The 24,446-nt window shown below is 37.4% G+C and overlaps 1 long non-coding RNA gene across 1 annotated transcript; it reads right to left on the reverse strand.

Annotated features, from left to right (window-relative positions):
- Window positions 1-2,681: 2,681 nt before the first annotated feature.
- Window positions 2,682-18,296, reverse strand: LOC140848182 (uncharacterized). The gene is made up of 3 exons (XR_012128734.1): window positions 18,229-18,296; window positions 8,197-8,283; window positions 2,682-3,083 (listed from the first exon to the last, which is right to left on the reverse strand). It is a non-coding gene; the product is annotated as an uncharacterized lncRNA (long non-coding RNA).
- Window positions 18,297-24,446: the final 6,150 nt, after the last annotated feature.

Genomic DNA, 24,446 nt, shown 5'->3' on the forward strand with positions numbered 1-24,446 from the left:
TTTTCTTTCTCTCTCTCTCTTTAAGCTCAAGGTAAAGACTTTTTATTTCAGTTCTTTCCAACCAGTAAGGATTCTAAGTCTAATTTTTAAAAATTGTTTATATAATAGTATCTATATAATTAACATAATGTATATTTATGTATATGTAATATGTATATTATATATATTATTCTATTATTAGTGCTACCCTTTATTGAGAGCTACACCCTCTTATTTAATACATTGTCTTGCCTGAGGATTTCAGTGCCGGGTAAGTTCACTCTTGATTCAGTGAGACTGAGAAATGACAAAGGAAAGTTCTTGGGGTGAAAGAGTTTATACCAAACTTTATTCCCACGGTGGCATGTCAAGTGCTAGAATCCCGTCCGCCCCAGGCCAAGTCTGCAGGTAGTAAGTAAGCGGGTCTCTGCCTCTGGGCCTCTCTGCCTCACAGTCTCTGTCCTCAGCCTGCCACCACTCCAGCCTCAGCTCTCCTGCAGCTCTGCAGAAGTCCAGACACTGGGCAGAACTCTTTATATAGAGTCAATAACAATGTATTTCCCACAGGAGTGCAGAGAGCAGGCCAACCAGGGCCAGGTGAGAATCCTGCCCACAGGAACTTTCATTTTCTCTACATATATGACAGGGGTACATCCTACAATAAGTGTTTGCAGATTCAAAAACAAAGGTTTAAGGAGATTTTGCAGTTTCTCCAAGATAAAATTGTTAGTTGTTTCTAAAGAAAAAATTCAATCATATCTGTATCCAGGACTGAGGAAAAAAGTATATGGTAAAATTTCTTTTATTTCAAGTAGGGGAGATTTAAATATATTCATTTTTAAAAATAATTTGGTTGTTGATCATTATTGTACAAGTCCCTGTAACTTTTGCTCTTCAAAAAACTGCTAGTTCTACACCTCAGAAAAACAGAAAAAACTAAACCAAACCAAAAGCCACTGATATGATGATGTGGCACTGTCACCTAGTGTCCAGCAAGGGAAATACATTGCAAGTGCTTCACAGTGGCAAATGAATGTGAAATGAAATATTAAGATTGAAGGGAAATATTTGAGCAGTTCCCTTTTATTGTTTATCCTGGATGTGAGCCACCTCAAAGTGACTAAATTGACTGTGTGTCTGTGTGGTGAAGTAATGTTAATGTTAAGGGCCTTTGAACAATACAAAAACATGAATAATAAAAGAAAATGAACACACCATGTACAACTGCAAATTTCTCTTTAATTTTGCAAACTTTTTGATTCAATACAATTTTTTATTAACATGTATTTTTTTTTAATTTGAAATTGTGTGACTGCAGTGCTCCTGGTAATGTCCATACTGGTGATTGATGTACATACATAAGGAACAAACCAACTGGGTTTTGGTTCTTAAGGCATGGATGCTGCTATTGAACACAGCATCTTGAGTTTTTTATTGCCTATAGATTGTGTGCTTCATTTTTCATTATTTCTTGGCTTTGTTTTGTTTTCTCTGTTTGTTCAAACATTGTTTTCTTTGTTGGTTTATTTAAAACACTGATACCAAAGACATCTGACCATTATGAAAGGGCAGAAGACAGAGCTTTGGATTCAAATATACTTAGAATCATGAGTTGGAGGAACATTCGGTTACTCTTAGCAAATACTGATGGACTTTTGGTCTAGTGCTGCATTTTTGGTAAATACAGCATAGTCTTGATCTCAGTATAATAATGGTCACTACACAAAACAGAAACATAAATAAAGATAATGCAACATTTGTCATATGAGGAGCAGGCACAGAACTTTGCCTCCTTATTCATATGAGTATGTCAAGAGGCCAGCAGGGGTCTCACACATAGTAAAGACTAGATTATTGCTGGATCAGTGAATGGAATAGTATAATTGAGGTAAGCACAAAACTCCTAATTACAATTTGAGAGGTTGTAGGAGGCTGGAGGAGGAAACTTGGGTAGAATGTGATTAAGCATAAGTAGTCAAAATAGGAGGATGTTTCAGGTAGAGAACAGTAGATGGGAAGATCAGAGGTGACCCTAGAAATATTTAATTCAAGTAATTTGAAATGTAAGGAAACTACAGATAAGTGACTTGCTAAATCAAGTGATGTACAGAATCACAACCAAGTTTAGGCTGGGTCTTACAGTTCCCTCTCTAATCTATACTGATCTATTCTTGTGCAACTGTGAATGAATATTTTTTTGTGGCGGGGGAATGGGAGGCGGGTGCAGAATGGGCTTCCTATCTGATGGTGGCGAAAAAAGAAAGAAAGGAGTTAATGAGAAAAACATGCTGAGGGAAGAATCTGTAGCACCCAGCTAATAATTGGACACAAATGGATATGGAGAATGTTCAGTTGACAAGGGACAAATAAATGAGGAGAAGAAAAGTCAATCATCAGCTGAACCTTATGAGGATTTTGTCTGTTAGCTACACCCCAATTTATTAAAGCTATTACTGTTAATGAGAATAAGAACCATGCAGGAAGGGAACAGACCCAGAGAGCAATATTGCCAAAAGGTTGAGGAACAGCACCTGGGGCATATTACACCACAGGCAGTATTTACTCAAAGAACCTTTATTGAGGGCCTACCACTCAATGTCATTATTGGGGAACCAAAGAAAATGGAAGAAATTATTCCTTCTTTCCAGTAATTTATATGTGGTTTGAGGTCTTTAAAAAGAAATACATACAGAAATGGGTTATAAAAAAAATCCCAGGGCAGCACTGGCGCAATGGGGAGACGTCCTGACGCACATGCGCTGGTCTCATCTAAGGAAGGCAGCGTAGTCTCAGCCCCGCTGTTGGCAGAAGCTGCTGGCCAGGCTGTTGCAGACTCTGTGCTGGTTGGGCTTTCTTGTGCTTCGTCATCATATATTTGTACAGTTGTGGAAATTTCTGGCTAACGGAAGTAAAATATCTTGAATAAATATGTCTTTTGAAAATTCTCACAAAATAGCCAATTTGCCAAATGGGAAGCCTGCCATCAGTTTGTCCCTCTGGACTTCCTGTTTCTCGCCTCTAAAATGAGTGGGTTGGTCTTTCAGTGACCCCTGTTGGCCCTCTTCCTACTTAATATGTTCATGTTGTCCAGATTCTTTACTTAGCTGTTGAGAGAAGATAAATGGAGGAAAAAGATTAGGTTTTTTCATAGTCTCCCTGATCAGGCCAAATATGGATCTTGGGTCCCTGCTCCCTCAGTTGGATACAGCCACATGAGCATCCGCACTGACCTCTCCTACCAGCCTCCACCTTGAGTCTCTTGGTTGGTAAACAAAGCACCGCAGAGGTCAGCCCACCCTGACGGCTCATGGTCCCTGATCTGTGACTTAAAATTAACATCTTTATTCTAATTTTTGACTTGGCTTTTACTCAGTATGTTCATCCTCTGTCATTGCTGGCCTGCTATTTCTGGGGAAGAAAATATGCTATGAAGACTCTTTTCTTCAAAAATTTGAAGTTAAAGAAATTGTAAAGTGGATGGGTTAGGACCTTGAAGAAACTTGTGGACTTAGACTGGTTGAAAGAATAGCTTGTTCACAGATGGCATAGGAGCTCTTCTTGGGCTGTATGTAGGGAATTTTTAGGGAAAAAAAGTGATATAGATATGACATAAAGGCAAAGAGTTACATTTTCTTTAATATACCATTTTGATTCTCAGTAGATATTTTTAGTATTGGCTAAGGGATTTTGAGATGATCACATACCCTTGGTTAAGATGGTGTTTGCAAGACACAATGAAATTGAAGGATATTAACCCACAGAACAACCAGTTGAAGGATTTCGATCCAAAGAAGTTTTATACTATGATGGTCAGTAACACTAATGAAAATTAGGGGGATCTATGCAATAAGAAATTTTATTAGAAATCAAAGGCAGAAATCACAATCATCAAATACTTGAAAAGCATCTACTGTGTGTTTGTGGATAAAGTGAAGGTTCCTGTGGCCAGGATTCTCACCTGACCCTAGTTGGCTAGCTCACTACACACGAGTAGGCAATACGTTGCTATTGACTCTATATAAAGTGCTCTGCCCAGTGCTCTGGGTGACATGGTAGCACAGCTGTAAGGCTGCAGGAGAGCAGAGACTGGAGTAGTGGTAGCTCCGAGGACAGAGACTGAGATGGCTGTGGGGGTGGAGAGGCCCAGAGGCAGAAACCAGCTTGCTGCATGCAGACTCGCTCTGAGTGGATAGGATTCTAGTGATTGACCTGCAATCGTGGGACAAAAGTTGGGTAATAAGCCCTTTTACCCCAAAAAAGTTGCATTGTTATTCTTCATTCTCATTGAATCCATAGTGAAATTGTCCAGGGCTGAAACCCATTGGCAAGACAGTGTTGGACAATGTGGTGAGCACCAGGAAGAAAAATGGTGAATTATGACCCACCCTTGAATGCCAACATACGATTCTGGTGGCTGGGTGTGTCTTCAACCCAAATAACATTAACCTCAGCTAACATTTTTTAAGGGAATATTCAGATTCAGCCAGAATTGCACGTTTTACATATATTATCTCTTTAATCTTTATAACAACCATATGAAGAGGTCCTCATTACCATTTTACATATAAAGGAAACAGAAGGGAGGTGTGCAGAGAAAGAGTTGACATAAAAGGCCTTTTATCCATTGAAAAGTGTACTTACACAATTAGCCCTCAGCTAGCATCTGAAGACTTGAATTTTGGAAGGGTTCCCACCATTCCCCGAACTGATAAGAGTGGTGCACTATGACTAACTGCTTATACAAATATGGTTTATGATGAACACCTGTTTTCCTTCTGGGTGTTGGGAATTTTGGTAGATGCTAGGCAGAGGGTGCCTACGTTACAAGCCCCCAATAGAAACCCTGAGTAATCAGGATTAAGTGCAGCCTATGTGACTCCCCTGGGAAAAGACCTTTGGAAAAGACCTGGTTTCCTCCAGGCTGTGCCCAGATGCCTTTCTTCTGTGCTAATTGTACTTTGTGTGCTTTCACTACTAAAAAATCATACTGTGAGTACAATCAATGCTGAATCCTGTATGCCCTTCAGGAGAAATGACATCACAGTGGTCTGTGGTCCTTCAAATCGAGGGAGCTCAGAATTAGGATGACTTGTTTGGTTGGAAGAGAGAGAAGGCAAGTGGTGACTATTATAGAACCCTCTTTCCCCCACAAACTCTGCTTTGTTCTCAGTTTTGCCTTATAAAAGGAGAATGAGAAACTGTTTTCTGTAGGACATTAGTCTTGTGATGGAAAAGTATCACCTGGTGCAGGTGATTCTGAAAGGTTAGCATGTATCAGACTCCCCTGGAGAGCTTGTTAAGACACTGCTGGGCCCCACTCCCAGAGTTTGTGATTCAATAGATCTTAGATGGAACCAAAAATTTGCATTACCAACAAGAACTTGCTGATGGTGCTGGTTAGTGGACCACACTTTGAAATCCATGGATTTACTAATTTCATAGCATCTATGAGCACTCTGCTTTGGGATAAGAGATGTTTGAATCACAGGATGCTCTTTGGATACAAACACACAGAACAATTGATTTTATCCACAGTCAATAGGAATTTATTTGTTCTTTTAAATCAGACTTCTAGCACTTACTAATCAAAAATCTTTTCCAGAGTTATTTTCTGCTTGCAACATTTGTATATGGGGAGAACTTCTAGGAATAAGAATAGCTCAAAAAAATTACTGTTATTCGTTATTTGATGTGGATTTCTATATATTTATAATCTCAAATTTTGCAGGTGGGGCTACTTAATTATTTAATCCTCAAATATCAATGGAATTGGTTCTCAAATCAGTACTTCATTCTCACTTTCCATATGAAACCTAATGATTTTGACTTGAACAAAGACAGTTTAAATCTTTGTTTAAAGCCACCAGAATCATATGTTGGCATTCAAGGGTGGGTCATAGTTCACCATTTTTCTTCCTGGTGCTCACTGCATTGTCCAACACTGTCTTGCCAATGGGTTTCAACCCTGGGCAAGTTCACTATGGTTTCAGTGAGACTGAGGAATAACAATGGAACGTTTTTGGGGTAAAAGGGCTTATTACCCAACTTTATTCCCACGATGGCAGGTCAATCACCAGAATCCTATCCACTCAGAGCGAGTCTGCATGCAGCAATATGCATTTAATAATGCAAATTTTTGGTTCCATCTAAGATCTATTGAATCACAGACTCTGGGAGTGAGGCCCAGCAGTGTCTTAACAAGCTCTCCAGGGGAGTCTGATACATGCTAACCTTTGAGAATCACCTGTACCAAGTGATACTTTCCATCACAAGACCAATGTCCTACATTTACATCACTCAAATCATGGTACATTTCATTCTTGTAAAACTCCTCTTGTTTTTTTTTTTATTCTTTCTTCTTGCCTTCCCATCATTACTCTCATTTCCACCACAGAAATTGGCAAGTACTACAAACCAGGATTTCCCTATCTTCTTTTTTTTCCTCTTTTGGAGTTCTGGATTTTAAACATTTATCAGCCTATCAATGGTTGTAATCTTACAAGTCATTACTTATACTTTAAGAAAATCTCTACACCTCACTAGAGTTCTTCATCTGAAAATTGAGGAAAGTAATAGTTAATTTTATGTGTCAACTTGACTGGGCCAGAGAGTGACCAGATATTTGTTCAAACATTCTAGGTGTTTCTGTGAGGGTGTTTTTGGATGAGAGTAACATTTAAATTGGCACACTGAGTAAATCAGATGCCCTTTATAACATGGGTGAGCCTCATGCAGTCAGTTGAAGTCCTGGATTAAACAAAATGCTGGCCCTTTCCCAAGTAAGAGATAATTTTCCTGCTCACAAGCCTTCAGACAGGCACCCTGGCTCTTCCTACCTTATGATCTTTGAACTGGGACATGAGCGCTGCAGATTTGCATCTTGTCAGCCTCCATAATCATGCTAGCCAATTCCTTATAATAAATCTGTTTATACTGGTTCTTCTGAACCTCAGGCTTGGAACTAGCACCTTGCCATTCCTACCATGTTCTGTTGTCCAAAGCGGTTACAAGGGCAGCCCAGATCTGAAGGGGAGGAAACACACCACCTCTGTGTCTGGGGGGAACTACAAAGCCACCTGGGAGCAAACGGGAGCAATTTTGCACACAGTCTACTGCATTAATCTACACTCTTCATGAATTTTGCAAACTTCTTTTATCTGCTCATTAATGTGCCTATTATTCATGATGTCCACATTAACATAACCATGTTTGTGAAATCATGGGATTCACATTTTATTTCTTATTATACATTAAAAGTCATAAACTCTTAAAAAATGAGAAAAAAATCACCATATACCACTTAAAATTTTCTCAGGGGAACACACTGAATTAAGGTAATGTTCAGACATTCCTATGGCATCCAAAGAGCAATGGAAAATCTCTAACTTGCAGTCAGATAGTCAAAGTGATCTCTCTAACAAGTTCTAGACTCCCTATTATATCTAAAGCACTGAAATAAATTCAGAGGAAAATACTAAGAGTTTAAACCCTGTCTCAGGAGAGTTTCTAATCCATGGTGGCAAACAAGATCCTTGTCTAGCTTACTTCCTAACCCTTAATAATTAGAAACACCATGTGTATAATACAGAGAAAAAGTAAAATGGTATTTCAGAATAGGATGTGATCAAGTAAAGGGGAGAAGTAGAAAGAGAAGTCATGAATGGGATTGGCTTTGAGCTGGACCTTCTAATATGGGTAGGAGAAAATAGACCACCTTGAGTCAGGGATGCTTTTTTAAATTAAAAGAAATCCCCACCCAGAGGCTCAAAGGCAATCAATGAATAAACACAATGTGAGCTCAGCAAAATGAGATAAATATTCTTAAAACCAACATAATCCACATTACAGTATGTAAATTACATTATAACACTTGGCTTTGGTTTTCCAAAGGGTGGTCATTGTACACATCTGAATTCAAGAGAGTCAAGCAAAGATATAAAAGAGTTGAAAAATAGGGATGAACTCAACTTCTGGTAAGGTAGAAATCATATTCTGAGCCAATATTGATACTAAATAGGAAAAGCTGAACACAATATAAAAGTCATTAGCTAGATGGCACTGGAAAGCTCACAAATTACTTAGTCTCCCCTTATCCATAATTTCGCTATCCGTGGTTTCAGTTATCTGTGGTCAACCACCATCCAGAAGCAGATGATCCTCCTTCCCATGTATGATTGGAAGGTTGATAGTAGCGTAACACTATGTCACAACACCTACCTCATTCACCTCACTTCATCTCACCACATAGGCACTTTATCATCTCACATCTTTACAAGGAAGGTGAGTACAGTACAATAAATTAATCTGAAAGAGAGACACACATTTACTTAACTTTTATTATGTTGTTATAACTGTTCTTTTTTTATTAGTAGTAATTATTTCTTAATCTCTCACTGTGTCTGACTTATAATTAAACTTTATCATATGTGTGTATGTATAGGAAAAAACAATACATATACAGTTTGGTACTATCTTTGACCACTGGAGGGCTTGAAACATATTCCCATGGATAAGGGGGAACTAGAGTGAAGAAATATTAGTTCAAGATCCAAAAGAATATAAAAGCACAGAGGTCACCACAGCCTTGGGGACAACTTTTCCTCTGGAGATTAGCTACTAAGAGCCTGACCAGCATTTCTGACAGCCTCCCAGAGATAAAGTCACAAAAGGTGGAGTGCAGGCCCATGGCTTAGCTTGCGGCTCTAACAGCTACCTCCCGAGTCAAGCGCAAATAAAACTTCCCATTCATAGACAACGGCCCAGCTTCAGAGCAGCTAAATCTCTGAAAGAGTTGTGTTCTAGTGCTGCTGTCATTTTACAAATTTTGTGTTTAAATCTATTTCATTTTTCTTTCAGCTGAGTATTCGTTCTACTGAACACAGACAGAATTTCAGTGAGAAAAGACATACCTGCAACTACTAAGGTAGTATAAAATGACTCACCATGCGTGCTATAGAAAAAAATTTTAGTTATCACACTAAAGGATTCAGAGCAATATATTGCATCTTTGTTCATTATAAAAATAAAAACAAACAAAAATAAAACCTTTTCATTGGAGCCCAAACATGGGTCATCCATGTATTTGACTTTGTTTTGTTATGTTCTTTACCTGCCAGTTTGTTGAGATGAACTTTATAATATGTTGTGGAGTTTGGTTGCAATGTGTAGAACAAAAATTATTTTGAGTGGCATGTGAATTATCAAGTCGTGTTAGAGAGAGGCAGAGAAGAAGATCCAGTTTCTTAAGAAACGATAGTTAGCCTTGTGCCATCACTTTTGGTGGACTTTGATTTTTAAGCATCAGGGATGTTTTCCAAAGCTCTTGATACACAGTTTCAAGAGCCGTCTCTGCTAAGCAACAGAATGACTTGTAACACACAACAGTTAGTATGTAAGTTTATAATCTGCTACTCTATTTAAAATATCTTGGTATGTCTTCCTGTTTAATTCATTTTTCTGAATCTCAATATGTCAGAACAAAATGTTCTCATTCTTTCATTTCTAGGGACATAATTCTTATTCGTATAATTTTAATTAGTACTTGTCTACTCTGTTCTGTACACTGTTTTTATATGTGGGCTGCTTTGTTAAGTGACTAAGCAAAGCATGAGCCACCAGATGCTGACTTGCAGAAAAGAATGGATTTAATGTATTCAAGTATTTCAATGGTGAAATTTTCCATGGCTGTAATCTTATACTACAATGTACTAAACACTAATCTATATCTAAGATATTCAAAATCATTTCAAATATTTAATAAAATCAATTAAGAACAATGACCATAAAAGAAAAGACTGCAAACAATTAAAACCAGATTAGATACAAAATATTCTTTCCTTCCAAATCTACTATGATGGTTAATTTTATGTATCAGTTTAGCTAGACAATGGTACCTTGTTATTTGGTCAAAAAATAAATGTGGCTGTAAAGGTATTTTTAGATATAATTACTTTTTAAGTCAATAGACTTTGAATAAAGCAGTTTACCCTCCAGAATGTGAGTGAGCCTCACCCAATCAGTTGAAGGCTTTATGAGCAAAGACAGGTTTCCCAAAGCAAAAGGAGTTTTATTTCCAAACTGCAGTATAGAAATTCTACCTGAGTTTCCAGTCTTTCAACTCAAGATCACAACATCAGTTCTTAGCTGAATTTCCAGCTTTCTGGTCTGTCCTGTGGATTTTGGGCTTGATAACTCCATAATCGTGTGAGTCAATTTCTGAAAATAAATCTTTCCTTCTATATCCATATTTCATTTTCATTTGTTTTTTTTTTTTATTTTGGTATCATTAATCTACAATTACATTAAGGACATTATGTTTACTAGGCTGCCCCCTTCACCAAGTCCCCCCCAACATCTCCATTCACAGTCACTGTCCATCAACATAGTAACATGCTGTAAAATCACTACTTGTCACCAAGTTCACAGTCACTGTCCTTCAACATAGCAAGATGCTGTAGAATCACTACTTGTCTTCTCTGTGTTGCACAGCCCCCCTGTGGACCCCCAACACTATACATGCTAATCGTAATGCCCCCTTTCTTTTCTTCCTACCCTAATCCTTCCCTTCCCACCCGTCCTCCCCAGTCCCTTTCCCTTTGGTAACTATTAGTCCATTCTTGGGTTCTGTGCTTCTGCTGCTGTTTTGTTCCTTCAGTTTTCTTTTGTTCTTATACTCCACATATGAGTGAGATCATTTGGTACTTGTCTTTCTCCGCCTGGCTTATTTCACTGAGCACAATACCCTCTAGCTCCATCAATGTTGTTGCAAATGGTAGGATTTGTTTTTTTCTTAGGGCTGAGTAATATTCCATTGTGTATATGCACCACATCTTCTTTATCCAATCATCTACTGATGGACATTTAGGTTGCTTCCATATCTTGGCTATTGTAAATAGTGCAGCGATAAACATAGGGGTGCATCTGTCTTTTTCAAACTGGAGTGCTGCATTCTTAGTGTAAATTCCTAGAAGTGGAATTCCTGGGTCAAATGGTATTTCTATTTTTAGCATTTTGAGGAACCTCCATCCTGCTTTCCATAATGGTTGAACTAATTTACATTCCCACCAGCAGTGTAGGAGTGTTCCCCTTTCTGCACAACCTTGCCAACATTTGTTGTTGTTTGCCTTTTGGATGGTAGCCATCCTTACTGGTGTGAGGTGATATCTCATTGTGTAAAATCTCATTGTGTAAAACTCATTGTGGTTTTAATTTGCATTTCTCTGATAACTAGTGATGTGGAGCATCTTTTCATGTGTCTGTTGGCCATCTGAATTTCTTCTTTAGAGAACTGTCTATTCAGCTCCTCTGCCCATTTTTTAATTGGATTATTTGCTTTTTGTTTGTTGAGGTGTGTGAGCTCTTTATATATTTTGGATATCAACCCTTTATCAGATCTGTCATTTTCGAATATATTCTCCCATACTGTAGGATACCTTTTTGTTCTATTAATGGTGTCCTTTGCTGTACAGAAGCTTTTCAGCTTGATATAGTCCCATTTGTTCATTGCCCAGGGAGATATGTTCAAGAAGAGGTCACTCATGTTTATGTCTAAAAGATTTTTGCCCAGGTTTTTTTCTAAGAGTTTTATGGTTTCGTGACTTACATTCAAGTATTTGATCCATTTTGAATTTACTTTTGTGTATGGGGTTAGACAGTGATCCAGTTTCATTCTCTTACATGTAGCTGTCCAGTTTTGCCAGCACCACCTGTTGAAGAGACTGTCATTTCCCCATTGTATGTCCATGGCCCCTTTATTGAATATTAGTTGACCATATATGTTTGGGTTAATGTTTGGAGTCTCTATTCTGTTCCAATTGGTCTGTGGCTCTGTTCTTGTGCCAGTACCAAATTGTCTTGATTCCTGTGGCTTTGTAGTAGAGCTTGAAGTTGGGGAGTGAGATACCCCCCAACTTTATTTTTCCTTCTCAGGGTTGCTTCAGCTATTCGGGGTCTTTGGTGTTTCCATATGAATTTTTGAACTATTTGTTCCAGTTCATTGAAGAAAGCTGTTGGTAATTTGATAGGGATTGCAATGAATCTGTATATTGCTTTGGGCAGGATGGCCATTTTGACGATATTAATTCTTCCGAGCCAGGAGCATGGGATGAGTTTCCATTTGTTAGTGACCTCTTTAATTTCTCTTAAGAGTGTCTTATAGTTTTCAGGGTATAGGTCTTTCATTTCCTTGATTAGGTTTATTCCTAGGTATTTTATTCTTTTTGATGCTATTGTGAATGGAATTGTCTTCCTGATTTCTCTTTCTATTAGTTTGTTGTTAGTGTATAGGAAAGCCACAGATTTCTGTGTGTTAATTTTGTATCCTGCAACTTTGCTGAATTCCAATATTAGCTCTAGTAGTTTCGAGTGGAGTCTTTAGGGTTTTTTATGTACAATATCATGTCATCTGCAAATAGTGACAGTTTAACTTCTTCTTTACCAATCTGGATTCCTTGTATTTCTTTGTTTTGTCTAATTGCCGTGGCTAGGACCTCCAGTACGATGTTGAATAACAGTGGGGAGAGTGGGCATCCCTGTCTTGTTCCCAATCACAGAGGAAAAGCTTTCAGCTTCTTGCTGTTCAGTATTATGTTGGCTGTGGGTTTATCATATATGGCCTTTACTATGTTGAAGTACTTGCCCTCTATACCCATTTTGTTGAGAGTTTTTATCATGAATGGATGTTGAATTTTATCGAATGCTTTTTCAGCATCTATGGAGATGATCATGTGTTTTTTGTTTTTCTTTTTGTTGATGTGGTGGATGATGTTGATGGATTTTCGAATGTTGTACCATCCTTGCATCCCTGGGATGAATCCCACTTGCTCATGGTGTACGATTCTTTTGATGTATTTTTGAATTCGGTATGCTAATATTTTGTTGAGTTTTTTTGCATCTACGTTCATCAGGGATATTGGTCTGTAGTTTTCTTTTTTGGTGGGGTCTTTGCCTGGTTTTGGTATTAGGGTGATGTTGGCTTCTTAGAATGAGTTTGGGAGTATTCCCTCCTCTTGTACTTTTTGGAAAACTTTAAGGAGAATGGGTGTTATGTCTTCTCTGCATGTCTGATAAAATTCCGAGATAAATCCATCTGGCCCGGGGGTTTTGTTCTTTTGTAGTTTTTTGATTATTGCTTCAATTTCGTTACTCATAATTGGTCTGTTTAGATTTTCTGTTTCTTTCTGGGTCAGTCTTGGAAGGTTGTAGTTTTCTAGGAAGTTGTCCATTTCTCCTAGGTTTCCCAGCTTGTTAGCATATAGGTTTTCATAGTACTCTCTAGTAATTCTTTGTATTTCTGTGGGGTGCGTCGTGGTTTTTCCTTTCTCGTTTCCAATTGTGTTGATTTGTGTTGACTCTCTTTTCCTCTTAATAAGTCTGGCTAGAGGCTTATCTATTTTGTTTATTTTCTCAAAGAACCAGCTCTTTATTTCATTGATTTTTGCTATTGTTTTATTCTTCTCAATTTTATTCATTTCTTCTCTGATCTTTATTATGTCCCTCCTTCTGCTGACCTTAGGCCTCACTTGTTCTTCTTTTTCCAATTTTGATAATCGTGACATTAGACCATTCATTTGGGATTGTTCTTCCTTCTTTAAATATGCCTGGATTGCTATATACTTTCCTCTTAAGACTGCTTTTGCTGTATCCCCCTGTAGTTGGGGCTTTGTGTTGTTGTTGTCATTTGTTTCCATATATTGCTGGATCTCCATTTTGATTTGGTCATTGATCCATTGATTATTGAGTAGCATGTTGTTAAGCCTCCATGTGTTTGTGAGCCTTTTTGCTTTCTTTGTACAGTTTATGTCTAGTTTTATGCCTTTGTGGTCTGAAAAGTTGGTTGGTAGGATTTTAATCTTGGAATTTACTGAGGCTCTTTTTGTGGCCTAGTATGTGGTCTATTCTGGAGAATGTTCCATGTACACTTGAGAAGAATGTGTATCCTGTTGCTTTTGGATGTAGAGTTCTGTAGATGTCTATTAGGTCCGTCTGTTCTAGTGTGTTGTTCAGTGCCTCTGTGTCCTTACTTATTTTCTGTCTGGTGGATCTCTGCAAGTCTATTATTTAATGAGTGGTGTGTTGAAGTCTCCCAGAATGAATGCATTGCATTCTATTTCCTCCTTTAGTTCTGTTAGTATTTGTTTCACGTATGTTGGTGCTCCTGTATTGTGTGCATATATATTTATAATGGTTATATCCTCTTGTTGGACTGAGCCCTTTATCATTGTGTAATGTTCTTCTTTATCTTTTGTTACTTTCTTTATTTTGAAGTCTATTTTGTCTGATACTAGTATTGCAACACCTGTTTTTTTCTCTCTGTTGTTTGCATGAAATATCTTTTTCCATCCCTTGACTTTAAGTCTGTGCATGTCTTTGCGTTTGAGGTGAGTCTCTTGTAAGCAGCATATGGATGGATCTTGCTTTTTTGTCCATTCTATTACTCTGTGTCTTTTGATTGGTGCATTCAGTCCATTTACATTTAGGGTGATTATTGAAAGGTATGTACTTATTGCCATTGCAGGCTTTAAGTTTGTGGTTACCAAAGGTTCAGGGTTAGCTTCTTTACTATCTTACTGTCTAACTTAACTCAGTTGTTGAGCTAGTATCAACACGGTCTGATGATTCTTTATTTCTCTCCCTTCTTATTCCTCCTCCTCCCTTCTTCATATTTTTGGTGTTTTGTTCTGTGCTCTTTTTAGGGGTGCTCCCATCTAGAGCAGTCCCTATAAGATGCCCTGTAGAGGTGGTTTGTGGGAGGCAAATTCCCTCAACTTTTGCTTGTCTGGGAATTGTTTAATCCCTCCTTCATATTTAAATGATATTCGTGCTGGATATAGTAGTCTTGGCTCGAGGCCGTTCTGTTTCATTGCACTAAGTATATCATGCCATTCTCTTCTGGCCTGTAGGATTTCTGTTGAGAAGTCTGATGATAGCCTGATGGGTTTTCCTTTGTAGGTGACCTTTTTTCTCTCTCTGCTGCCTTTAATACTTTGGTCTTGTCTTTGATCTTTGCCATTTTAATTATTATGTGTCTTGGTGTTGCCCTCTTTGGATCCCTTGTCATGGGAGTTCTGTGTGCCTCTGTGGTCTGAGAGGCCATTTCCTCCCCTAGTTTGGGGAAGTTTTCAGCAATTATTTCTTCAAAGACACTTTCTATCCCTTTTTCTCTCTCTTCTTCTTCTGGTACCCGTATAATGTGGATATTGTTCCATTTCTATTGGTCACTCAGCTCTCTTAGAATTCTTTCATTCCTGGAGATCCTTTTATCTCTCTCTGTATCAGCTTCTCTGCATTCTTGTTCTCTGTTTTCTAGTTCATTAATGGTCTCTTTCATCTCATCCATTCTGTTTTGAAGTCCTTCCAGAGCTTGTTTTATTTCTGTATTCTCCCTCCTTAGTTCTTGCATATTTCTCCGCAAGTCTATCAGCATGGTTATGACTTTTGTTTTGAATTCTTTTTCAGGAAGACTGGTTAAATCTATCTCCCCGTGTTCCTTTTCAGGGGAAGATGTAGCAGATGTTGAAGCTGTCTGGGTTTGTCTTGCCTGGATCAAATTTTTTTGGCTTTTCATGTTGATAGGTGCAGTGGAGGGCTGTTGATGCATCTATTAGCTTTCCACTTGGCTCCTAGCCTTTCTTTACTGGGACAACTGTGACCCCTCGTGGCTTGTGTTGGGCAATTGTGTGTAGACTGGGTCTTTGTATCTTGCCATGCTGGTATGGAGGAAGCTCCCTTGCTGTGGGCGTGACCTGCCTCAGGCTGTTTCTCTGCTATGGCCGGGCCCCGGAGGGGTAATGGACGGAGGGCTGTTTGGCTGTTTACCTCCATGAGGGTCTCAGAGCTGTTGCCTAGTGGGTTAATGCGCCTGGAGTTCCGTGGAATTTCCAGCTGCTGGACTGTGACCTGGGATGTTTCTTTCCAGCTGTGGTATCCCTGTCTCTTTAAGACTTTCAAAAAGCACTCGCTTTTCTTTGTCACAGGGGCATTGGCTTCGGGACCCACTCAGAGGTCTTGCTGTCCTGTTTCCCTAGTTTCCAGCCCTCCATGCATGCACTGTGTCTGCGCTCTGGTGCAGATGGCTAGGGGTGTGTGTTTAGCAGTCCTGGCTCCCTCTCCCTCCCTGCTCCAACTCCTCTCCTCCTCCCGGGAGCTGGGGTAAGGAGTGCTCGGGTCCCACTGGGCCGGGGCTTGTATCTTACCCCTTTCACCAGGCGCTGAGCTCTCACAGGTGTGGATGTAGTCTGGCGGTTGTCCTGTGTCTTCTGGTCTCACTTTTAGGATTAGTTGTATTTGTTGTATTTTCAAAAATATATATGTTTTTGGGAGGAGATTCCCACTGTCCTACTCACACCACCATCTTGGCTCTGCCTTCTATATCCATATTATATATCCTATTGATTCTCTTTCTCTGGAGAATTTCCAAGTTAATAGAATGAATGCAATAAATTTCTAATAATCATTTGCAACAATTTGTATAAATTTCTAGCATGCATTCTTAGAGTATTTTAACATTGTGTTATATTTTTTTTAAATAATGGATAATATTGGCACCTTACCACAACCTTTATCATGTGTAATTGCTTTAGATTCTCCAGGAGGAAATGTTCTTTTGACTTTTCTAGGTTTTTTCCCAAAGTCTTATACTACTATTGTTTTCATACTAATTCTTAAAAATCATTAAAGATAATTCTTTTTTTCCCTCAGTAAATGAAAGAATTATAATTACATATCCTGTGGCCCCTTTTAGATTTCAGGAGAAAGGTTTTTCTTTTTTTCTTTCATGAGAAAAACTATAGCCTTTATTTTTTTCTGTTTTGAAAAATGTTAAATTGCAATATATTTAAATCTCTGGAAAGAAATACTGCCCATTCTCTGAAACAGTTCCCAGAAAATTATTATGAAGGGCAATTTACTAAAGATATGAGTACTGAGGCCACTGCAAGGGCAACTTCTAGTGGTTGGAGGGGACAAAATTAGTTTATTGGGGAAAAAAAGTGAATTAGGAATGGAGAAGTCTAAGAGAGAAATTTTTATTGTGTACATGATCACAGGTTTTGGTATTTGCATTCTTAAGTCTTTCTTCCTGCTGTGGCCAAATGGAAAAAACACTTGAGTTTTAAACAATAGGATGGAAGGTACATGTAAGTCTGCTCCTTAATCTTTTCTCATAGTCTCGTGAGACTGAATATATCACTGATAGTTGTGATGGAAAATAAACCAAGTGCAGGTAGCTAAAGGAAGGAGATGGAGAGACTGAAAAGAGAAGAGCTTGCAAAATGGCCCAAATCACACAATCTATTAAACTTACAATTTTTCAAACATGTTTCTTTGTATAGTCACTTGGAGATAATGATTAACTATATTAGTTGCATCAAAACACAGGTGATAAAGTTTTAACAGTTATAGTAAGTACTAATGTTCACAGGATGGTAAGAATTTTATCTTAGCACCTGGTCCAGTGATCTAAAAATGTTTCAGCCTTGTATGAGCACCCTAACATCTGTTCTCACACATATCCTCCCAATTGTTTCCAATGTAACTCAGCAAGTCTTTTATTCCTTTTCATGTATATTATATCAGCTCAACTTGCAAGGTTTTATTTTTAGTTTCTCTCCTTTGCTATGCTGACACCTAACTCTAGTAGCAAATCTGGATGAAGTAGGGATGTGGAGAAACATGCAGGTAATGGGCTTTCTTTACAAGGTAACTAAGGTGAGAAGGTAACACAATAATCTGGAAGCAACTGAGAAAGAACCATCATACAAAAAAAAGAAAGGTGAGGGCAGAGGATGCTAGTGGAAGGTAGGCTAAAACTACTTAAATGTCCTATTTTCAGCTCTCAAATGTAACATTTGAATTCAGAATTCCTTTTCTTCACACCATCTAATTCTATCAGAAGAAGCCATGACACCATGTAGTTCTTACATTCCTGCTACTGTACTTTGGTGGCAGCCATGCTATCTCCCAGAGCTTGCTCCCAAGTAAACATGGAATGATTGAGTTAGAAATTTCACGAGTTTTTGCCATGGATTGGTCCCATTTTCTCCATATTTCTCCAGGAATATTTTGCTTATGTTCGCCTACATTCTGTATCAATTAGGACATTGTTTTACAGTAACAGAAATACACTGTGGCTAGCTTAAGGCAATAAATAGGTAGATAGATATTTAAGGATACATTTAATTTTAAAGACACATATTTAAGGATATATAAAAACTTGGAATCAGGAGTTAACTATATGGATAGAAAGCTCACCTGAAGGGTCATTTCTTGGCATCTCATCTGACCAAATGTGGACACTGCTGCTCAGAATGAAATGTTTCTTTGTATGTATTATACAGATTCCAAGTCACATATGGCAAAATCCAATTGAGGGGATTACATCATTACCACTACCTGACTACTGGGGTGTGTCCTATTCTCTTTTCTATATAGCAGGAAATGAAATACTGCCTCCCAACAAGATTATACACTGTGGAAAATTACTCCCAGACAAGATACTAGACAGCCTCAAAATACAAGTGGATACTAAAAACTTTAGGTATCTTTGTGCCCAGCATATTCCCATGTTGGCTAGAATACACTCTAACGTAGTTGACTTGTATATGCTTCTGAGAGAATTCTAAATTACTGCTATGTTGGACATGACTTGGCCATTTTTTCCCCTTAGCAAAGATCAAAAGCAAAATTTTTTCACTGTAGTTGTTCAGTGATCATGAACGTATTAACTTGTGTTGATTTGCAAGGCAGCAAATCATTGTCACAATAGCAAAAGCCAAGTCTCCTTTGATCATAGAATCATCAATAATATTCATTTGCTGGTCTGGCATGTGACAATTACTTTTCTACTACAGAAAGGCCATCTTAATTGAACTTGTATTTCCTGTTTCCCAGGCATTTTGAGTAGAAGGAGCACCGACCTTCTCCACCATCTAATGCAGTGGTTTGTATCATCTTAATTTGGTTGGAGCCTTATGCCCCCTAAATCCTGACTGTCTACATTCCAAGCTGTGGGGTGTGGCAAAGAGCCCAGTGTTTTAACTCCAGAAACTGCTTCATGAGGTTTTGTCAGCCTCTTTTATTTGTATATTCTCATGAAGAGTAGGAAAATTTTGAACTTTGTGCTCCAGTTCATATGTTATATTTATTAAATATATAAGTGATCAAAGCACATTTGTTTACTTAGTTTTGACAGTTCCACACTTAGTGATAGTTTTCCCAACACACATAGATCTACCATGTGAATCTTGCTCACCATTTATTCCCAATACAGTTGAAGGAACAAATGTTTGAGATATTAAATGGTAATAAGCGATCATATAGTAAGTACCAAATGAGTAGTATAAGTAGCAACATGAGTAAGTAAGAATTTCATTATTGGTGGTGGTAGTGGTAATGGTAAATTAGTCCTCTTCCCAGCTTCTGCTTCAGGGAACAGGTTTGTTTGTTTTTTCTTATGTATTCAGGTATAAATCAACCAAAGAATTATTTTGATTTGTAATACTGCTAGATATATGTCTGCCGTCATTACTGTGAGGGAAAATAATAAACTGCTTTCATATTAGCAAAAACATTTATTCAAAACCAGCTTTGTGTAAGACTTAGCCCCAAAGCTGAATCTGTTGCATGTGGACCCTGGTTACCAGCCTTAAATATGTAGAACTTGGCATTGCACTTGGCATAAAACCTTGGGGGAAAAACAATCCCTGAATTGCTATATCCAGGTAAAAATGTCTGAGAATGTGACATGGGGCATTAAGACTTTAACCTAGCCTGAAAGGAATTGCATCTGTGTTTGGATAACCCTTCTATCTGGGAGTTTATAATCCTTATAAGATGGATAATTTTATAGGGTTTCCTGTGTGCATGGCATAAGCAGAACTATAGAGTTATGCAAGTAGAGAAATAAATACCTTTTTAATAAACTGGTGTTACAGGATTTTCTGGTATGAATTCCAGGTATCCTCCCTGTAGTTGTATGGGTCCGTGTTTCAAGTATAAAAGATGAACATAAAGTCCTGTTGGACTAGTTCATGCTAATTCTCCAGCATCTAACATATTGTTTGATATATACTAACATTTGAGGATTCCTAAGTGTCAAGCACAATGCTAAACAAATTATGGTTACATGGGTATGAAGGAAATATCAAAATATTTTGGCAAACCCTGCATGCCTCAAATGGGGCTAGGAACTCCTTTCTTAAATCACAACCTTGCTAAAAGTTTCTGGAATCCTACAATGCAGTGTCACCACTACATTTGCCCTTTTAAATCCAGTATAATAAAGACTTGCCTTTAAGCTATTGAAACACAAGGTGACTAACAAAGTGGAGAAAACTAAATTCCCCAGAATTTTGGTGCTATTCCTTGATGGAGAAAGCAGTAAGAGGAGAAGCCTACACTGTATTTCCATTGTTTTTGATTGTCATGGGAAGGGCTCCAGGTAGTAGTGTGATCTTTTGGAAATATTTAAGGGGAGGACTCAGTAATAACAATGAAAGAGGTATGGTTTCTGATATGATCTCACCCTTCTCAAAAAATAGGAAGTTGAAGAGGCTTGGGAATGTCAAATGGTACTGACTTGTACAAATGTTTCTAGGTACTTAGTACTAAGAGTTTACTTAATAAAATTCATTGAAAAAATTTATTGTCAGAGACTTCCGGTTTCTGCTCTGGCATGTAAGGAGCTTAGACATTGCCACTGTATCCTAACAACTAAAAGCTAAACAAACTGAAAAATCAACAGCTCTACTTAGATCTCTACGAGAAGTGAAGTCACAAAGCAAACTGCCATTTCCAAAAATGGAGAGACAGTCAGACATACAAAAGAATACCAACTTACTGGAGAGAAATTCCCATGGGAACCAGTGCCATGGTAGAAAAACCTGAGTTGTAATTGAATTGCCAGTCATTTAGTTCGGACAATTCTAAGAGTTAGAAACTCCAGCAGGACCCAGTCATCAGCGGGCCTCCACAATTTTGGAGTTCTACCTCCTGGAGCTCTACTAGATTCTAGCAAATAAAGGAGAAAAATAAACCATATCATTCTTTTTTTCCTAACAAGGTCTGACCTCAGGAGAAACAACTTAACTAGAGCCTATTTACTATGGGTTTATCAGGGTCTAACTGACCTGAGGGAAGGAAAGTACCCAAATCAGGTCCACCCTAGTCTCTCTTACCTAAGGAGTGGTGGGGGCATTTGGAGTAACTGAGAAGCACTGGTGAAATTCATATTCCAGTGCATACACTCACTAAAAGACTGAGGTCTAATCATATGACTATAGAACATTTCCACTCCCCCTGCACTTGACCACCACATCGCTAAAGTCTGTCTACAGCAGCTGCTTTTACCCCATACTATCAAGGTCCTGCTACCAAGAAAAATTTTAAGACATACTGAAAGGCAAAAAACACACTTTGAAGAGACATAACAAGCATGAGAACAAGACACAGATATGGCAGGGATGCTGAAGTTATCAGACCAGGAATTTAAAACAACAATGATTAATATGCTAAGGGCTCCAATGGGCAAAACAGACAGCATTCAAGAACAGATAGGCCATTTAAGTAGAAATAAAGAAATAAGAAATAAAAAAGAAACGCTTCAGATCAAAACACTGTAACAGAAATGAAGACTGCCTTTAGTGGGCTTACTCATAGACATGACTGAGGAAAGAATCTCTGAGCTTGAGGAAATCTCCACAGAAACCTCCAAAACTGAAATGCAAGAGAAAAGGAGACTCATGAAAACAAAACAGAATATCTTTAAACTGTGAGACAGCTACAAAGGGTGTAATATATGTGTAATGGAAATACCAGAAGGAGAAGAAAAAAGGAAGGGAATAAGCATTTGAAGAAATGAAGACTGAGCATTTCCCCAATTAATGTCTTCTTAGATGGCAGCTCCAGGAAGCTTGGAGAACACCAGGTAGGATGAATGCCCCCTCCCAAAATTAGAAGAGAAAAAACAAAACCCTGTATCTATGTATATCATAACACTCTACAGAAAATCAAAAGGTAAATAATAGATCCTGACAGAAGCCAGAGTTCAAGAACACCTAACCTGTAGATGAGCACAAGTGGGAATTACAGCCAACTTCTCAGAAACCATGCAAGCAAGAGAGTGGGTTGAAATATTTTAAGTGTTAAGAGAAAAAAACACCAACCTAGAAATCTGTACTCTGCAAAATTATGTTTCAAAAATAAACAAGAAATAAAGACTTTCTCAGAGAAACAAAAATTGATGGGTTTTATTGACAGTAAACTGGCCATGCAAGAAATATTAAAATAAATTCTTTAGAGCAAAGGAAGATGATAGAGATCAGAGACTTATATTTACATAAAGAGAAGGACATTAGAGAAGTAATAAGTGGAGGTAACATAAAAACTTATGTTTTTCTTATTCTTAATTTATCTAACTGATAACAATTTGTTCAAAAATTGTAATAGCAATAATGTATTTGATTATATATATATATGCTTATTTGTACTTAAGTATAAGTAAAATGAATGGCATCAGTGATACAATGGATGGGGGAGAATTAGTATTATCTTGTTATTATAAGGTACTCACATTACCCATGGAGCACAGTGTTATTTGAAAGTAGACTTGGATTAGTTGTAAGTGTACATTGCAAACTCTCAAGCAATCACCAAAAAAAACTAAAAAATGAAATATAACTTATATGCTAAGAATGGAGAGAAAATGGATTTATATAAAAGGTTTATTTAAGAAGAAAAAAAATGTTCAATTAAACCCACAGAGGCAGAAAAAGAATGGAAGGCAAAAATAGGAAAAAGGAAATAAGAAAGAACAATAGAAAAAAGTAATAAATGTGATAGATATTAATCCAACTATATCAGTAATCACTGAATTGTCAGTGGCCTAAGTTCACCAATTAAAAGATAGAAATTGTAAATTGGTCAAAAAACAAGACCCAATTATATGCTTTCTGCCAGAAATTCACATTAAGTGCAAAGCAAATAAAAGTGGATAGATGACAAAGATATAGCGTGCTATCACTAATCAAAAGAAAGAAGAAGCTGTATTAATTTTAGGCAGAATAGATTTCAGAGCAAAGAAAGTTATCAGGGATAAAGAAGGACATTACATAATGATAAAGGTGTCACTACTCCAGAAAGACACAACATTTCCTAACATGAACCTAACAAGAGAGCATCAAAATATGTGAGACAAAAACTGATAGAACTGCAATAAATAAATCATCTACTATTAATTATAGTTGGACACTTCAATACTCCTCTATCAGAAATGGCAGAGCCAGCAGGCAGAAATTCAGTGAGGACATAGTTGAACTCAACAACACCATCAATCAACTAGATATAATTGACATTATAGACTGTTTCATCCAATGCCAGCAGAATACCCATACTGCTTGAGCTCACAGGGGACATTCACCAAGATAGACAACATGCTGGACCATAAAACACACCTTAACAAAATTAAGATAACAGAAATCATAAAATGTTGGCTCTCAGACCACAAAAGAATTAAACTAGAAATCAATAGCAGAAAATAGCTGGGAAAATTCCAAAATACTGAGAGATTTAAAAAATATACTTTTATGTAACTCATGGACCAAAGAAGAAATATAAAAAAATTAAAATATTGTAAACCAAATAAAGATGAAACACAACTTATCAAAATTTGTGGGATAAGCAAAAGCAGTGTTTAAAGGGAAATTATAGCATTGAATGCACATATTAGAAAAAGGTAAAGACTTAAAATCAATAATCTAAGCATTCATCTTAGAAAACTAGAAAAAGGTGAGCCAATTAAATCCAAAGTAACAAAAGAAAACAAATAAGAAAGCATAAATCAATGAAATGAAAATCAACAGAGAAAATCAATGAAACCAAAAGCTGACTTTTTGAAAAGATCAATAAAACTGATAAACCTCTAGACAGTCTCTCTCACATCCTCAAAGAGAGGCTACAAATTCCTAATAACAGAAATGAAAGGGGGATATCACTACAGATCCTACAGACATTAGAAGAATAATTAGGGAATACCATTATCAACTCTATGTCCATGAATTTGACAGCCCAGATAAAATGGATCAATTCCTTAAATGAAACAGTCTGCTAAAACTCAAACAAGAGCAAATAGATATATGAATAAGCCTATATCTGTTAAAGAAATTGAAACAATAATTGATGATCTAATGATATATAAAGTACCAGGATTGCTGTTAATTTATGAATTCTACCAAACATTTGAGGAAAAAATTATACCAGTTCTCTACAATCTCTTTTGGAAGACAGAAACAGAGGATATACTTCCTAACTCATTCCATTAAGCCAACGTTACCTTGTTACCCAAACTAGGCAATGACATTAAGATAAAACTAAAGGCCAGTATCTCTCATGAACATAGATGCAGAAATTCTTAATAAGATATTAACTAACTGAATTCAACAATGCATAAAAAGAATTATATACAACAACCAAGT

The sequence above is a fragment of the Manis javanica genome, chromosome 3 (genome assembly GCF_040802235.1).
Source record: "Manis javanica isolate MJ-LG chromosome 3, MJ_LKY, whole genome shotgun sequence".
Lineage (NCBI taxonomy): Eukaryota > Metazoa > Chordata > Mammalia > Pholidota > Manidae > Manis > Manis javanica.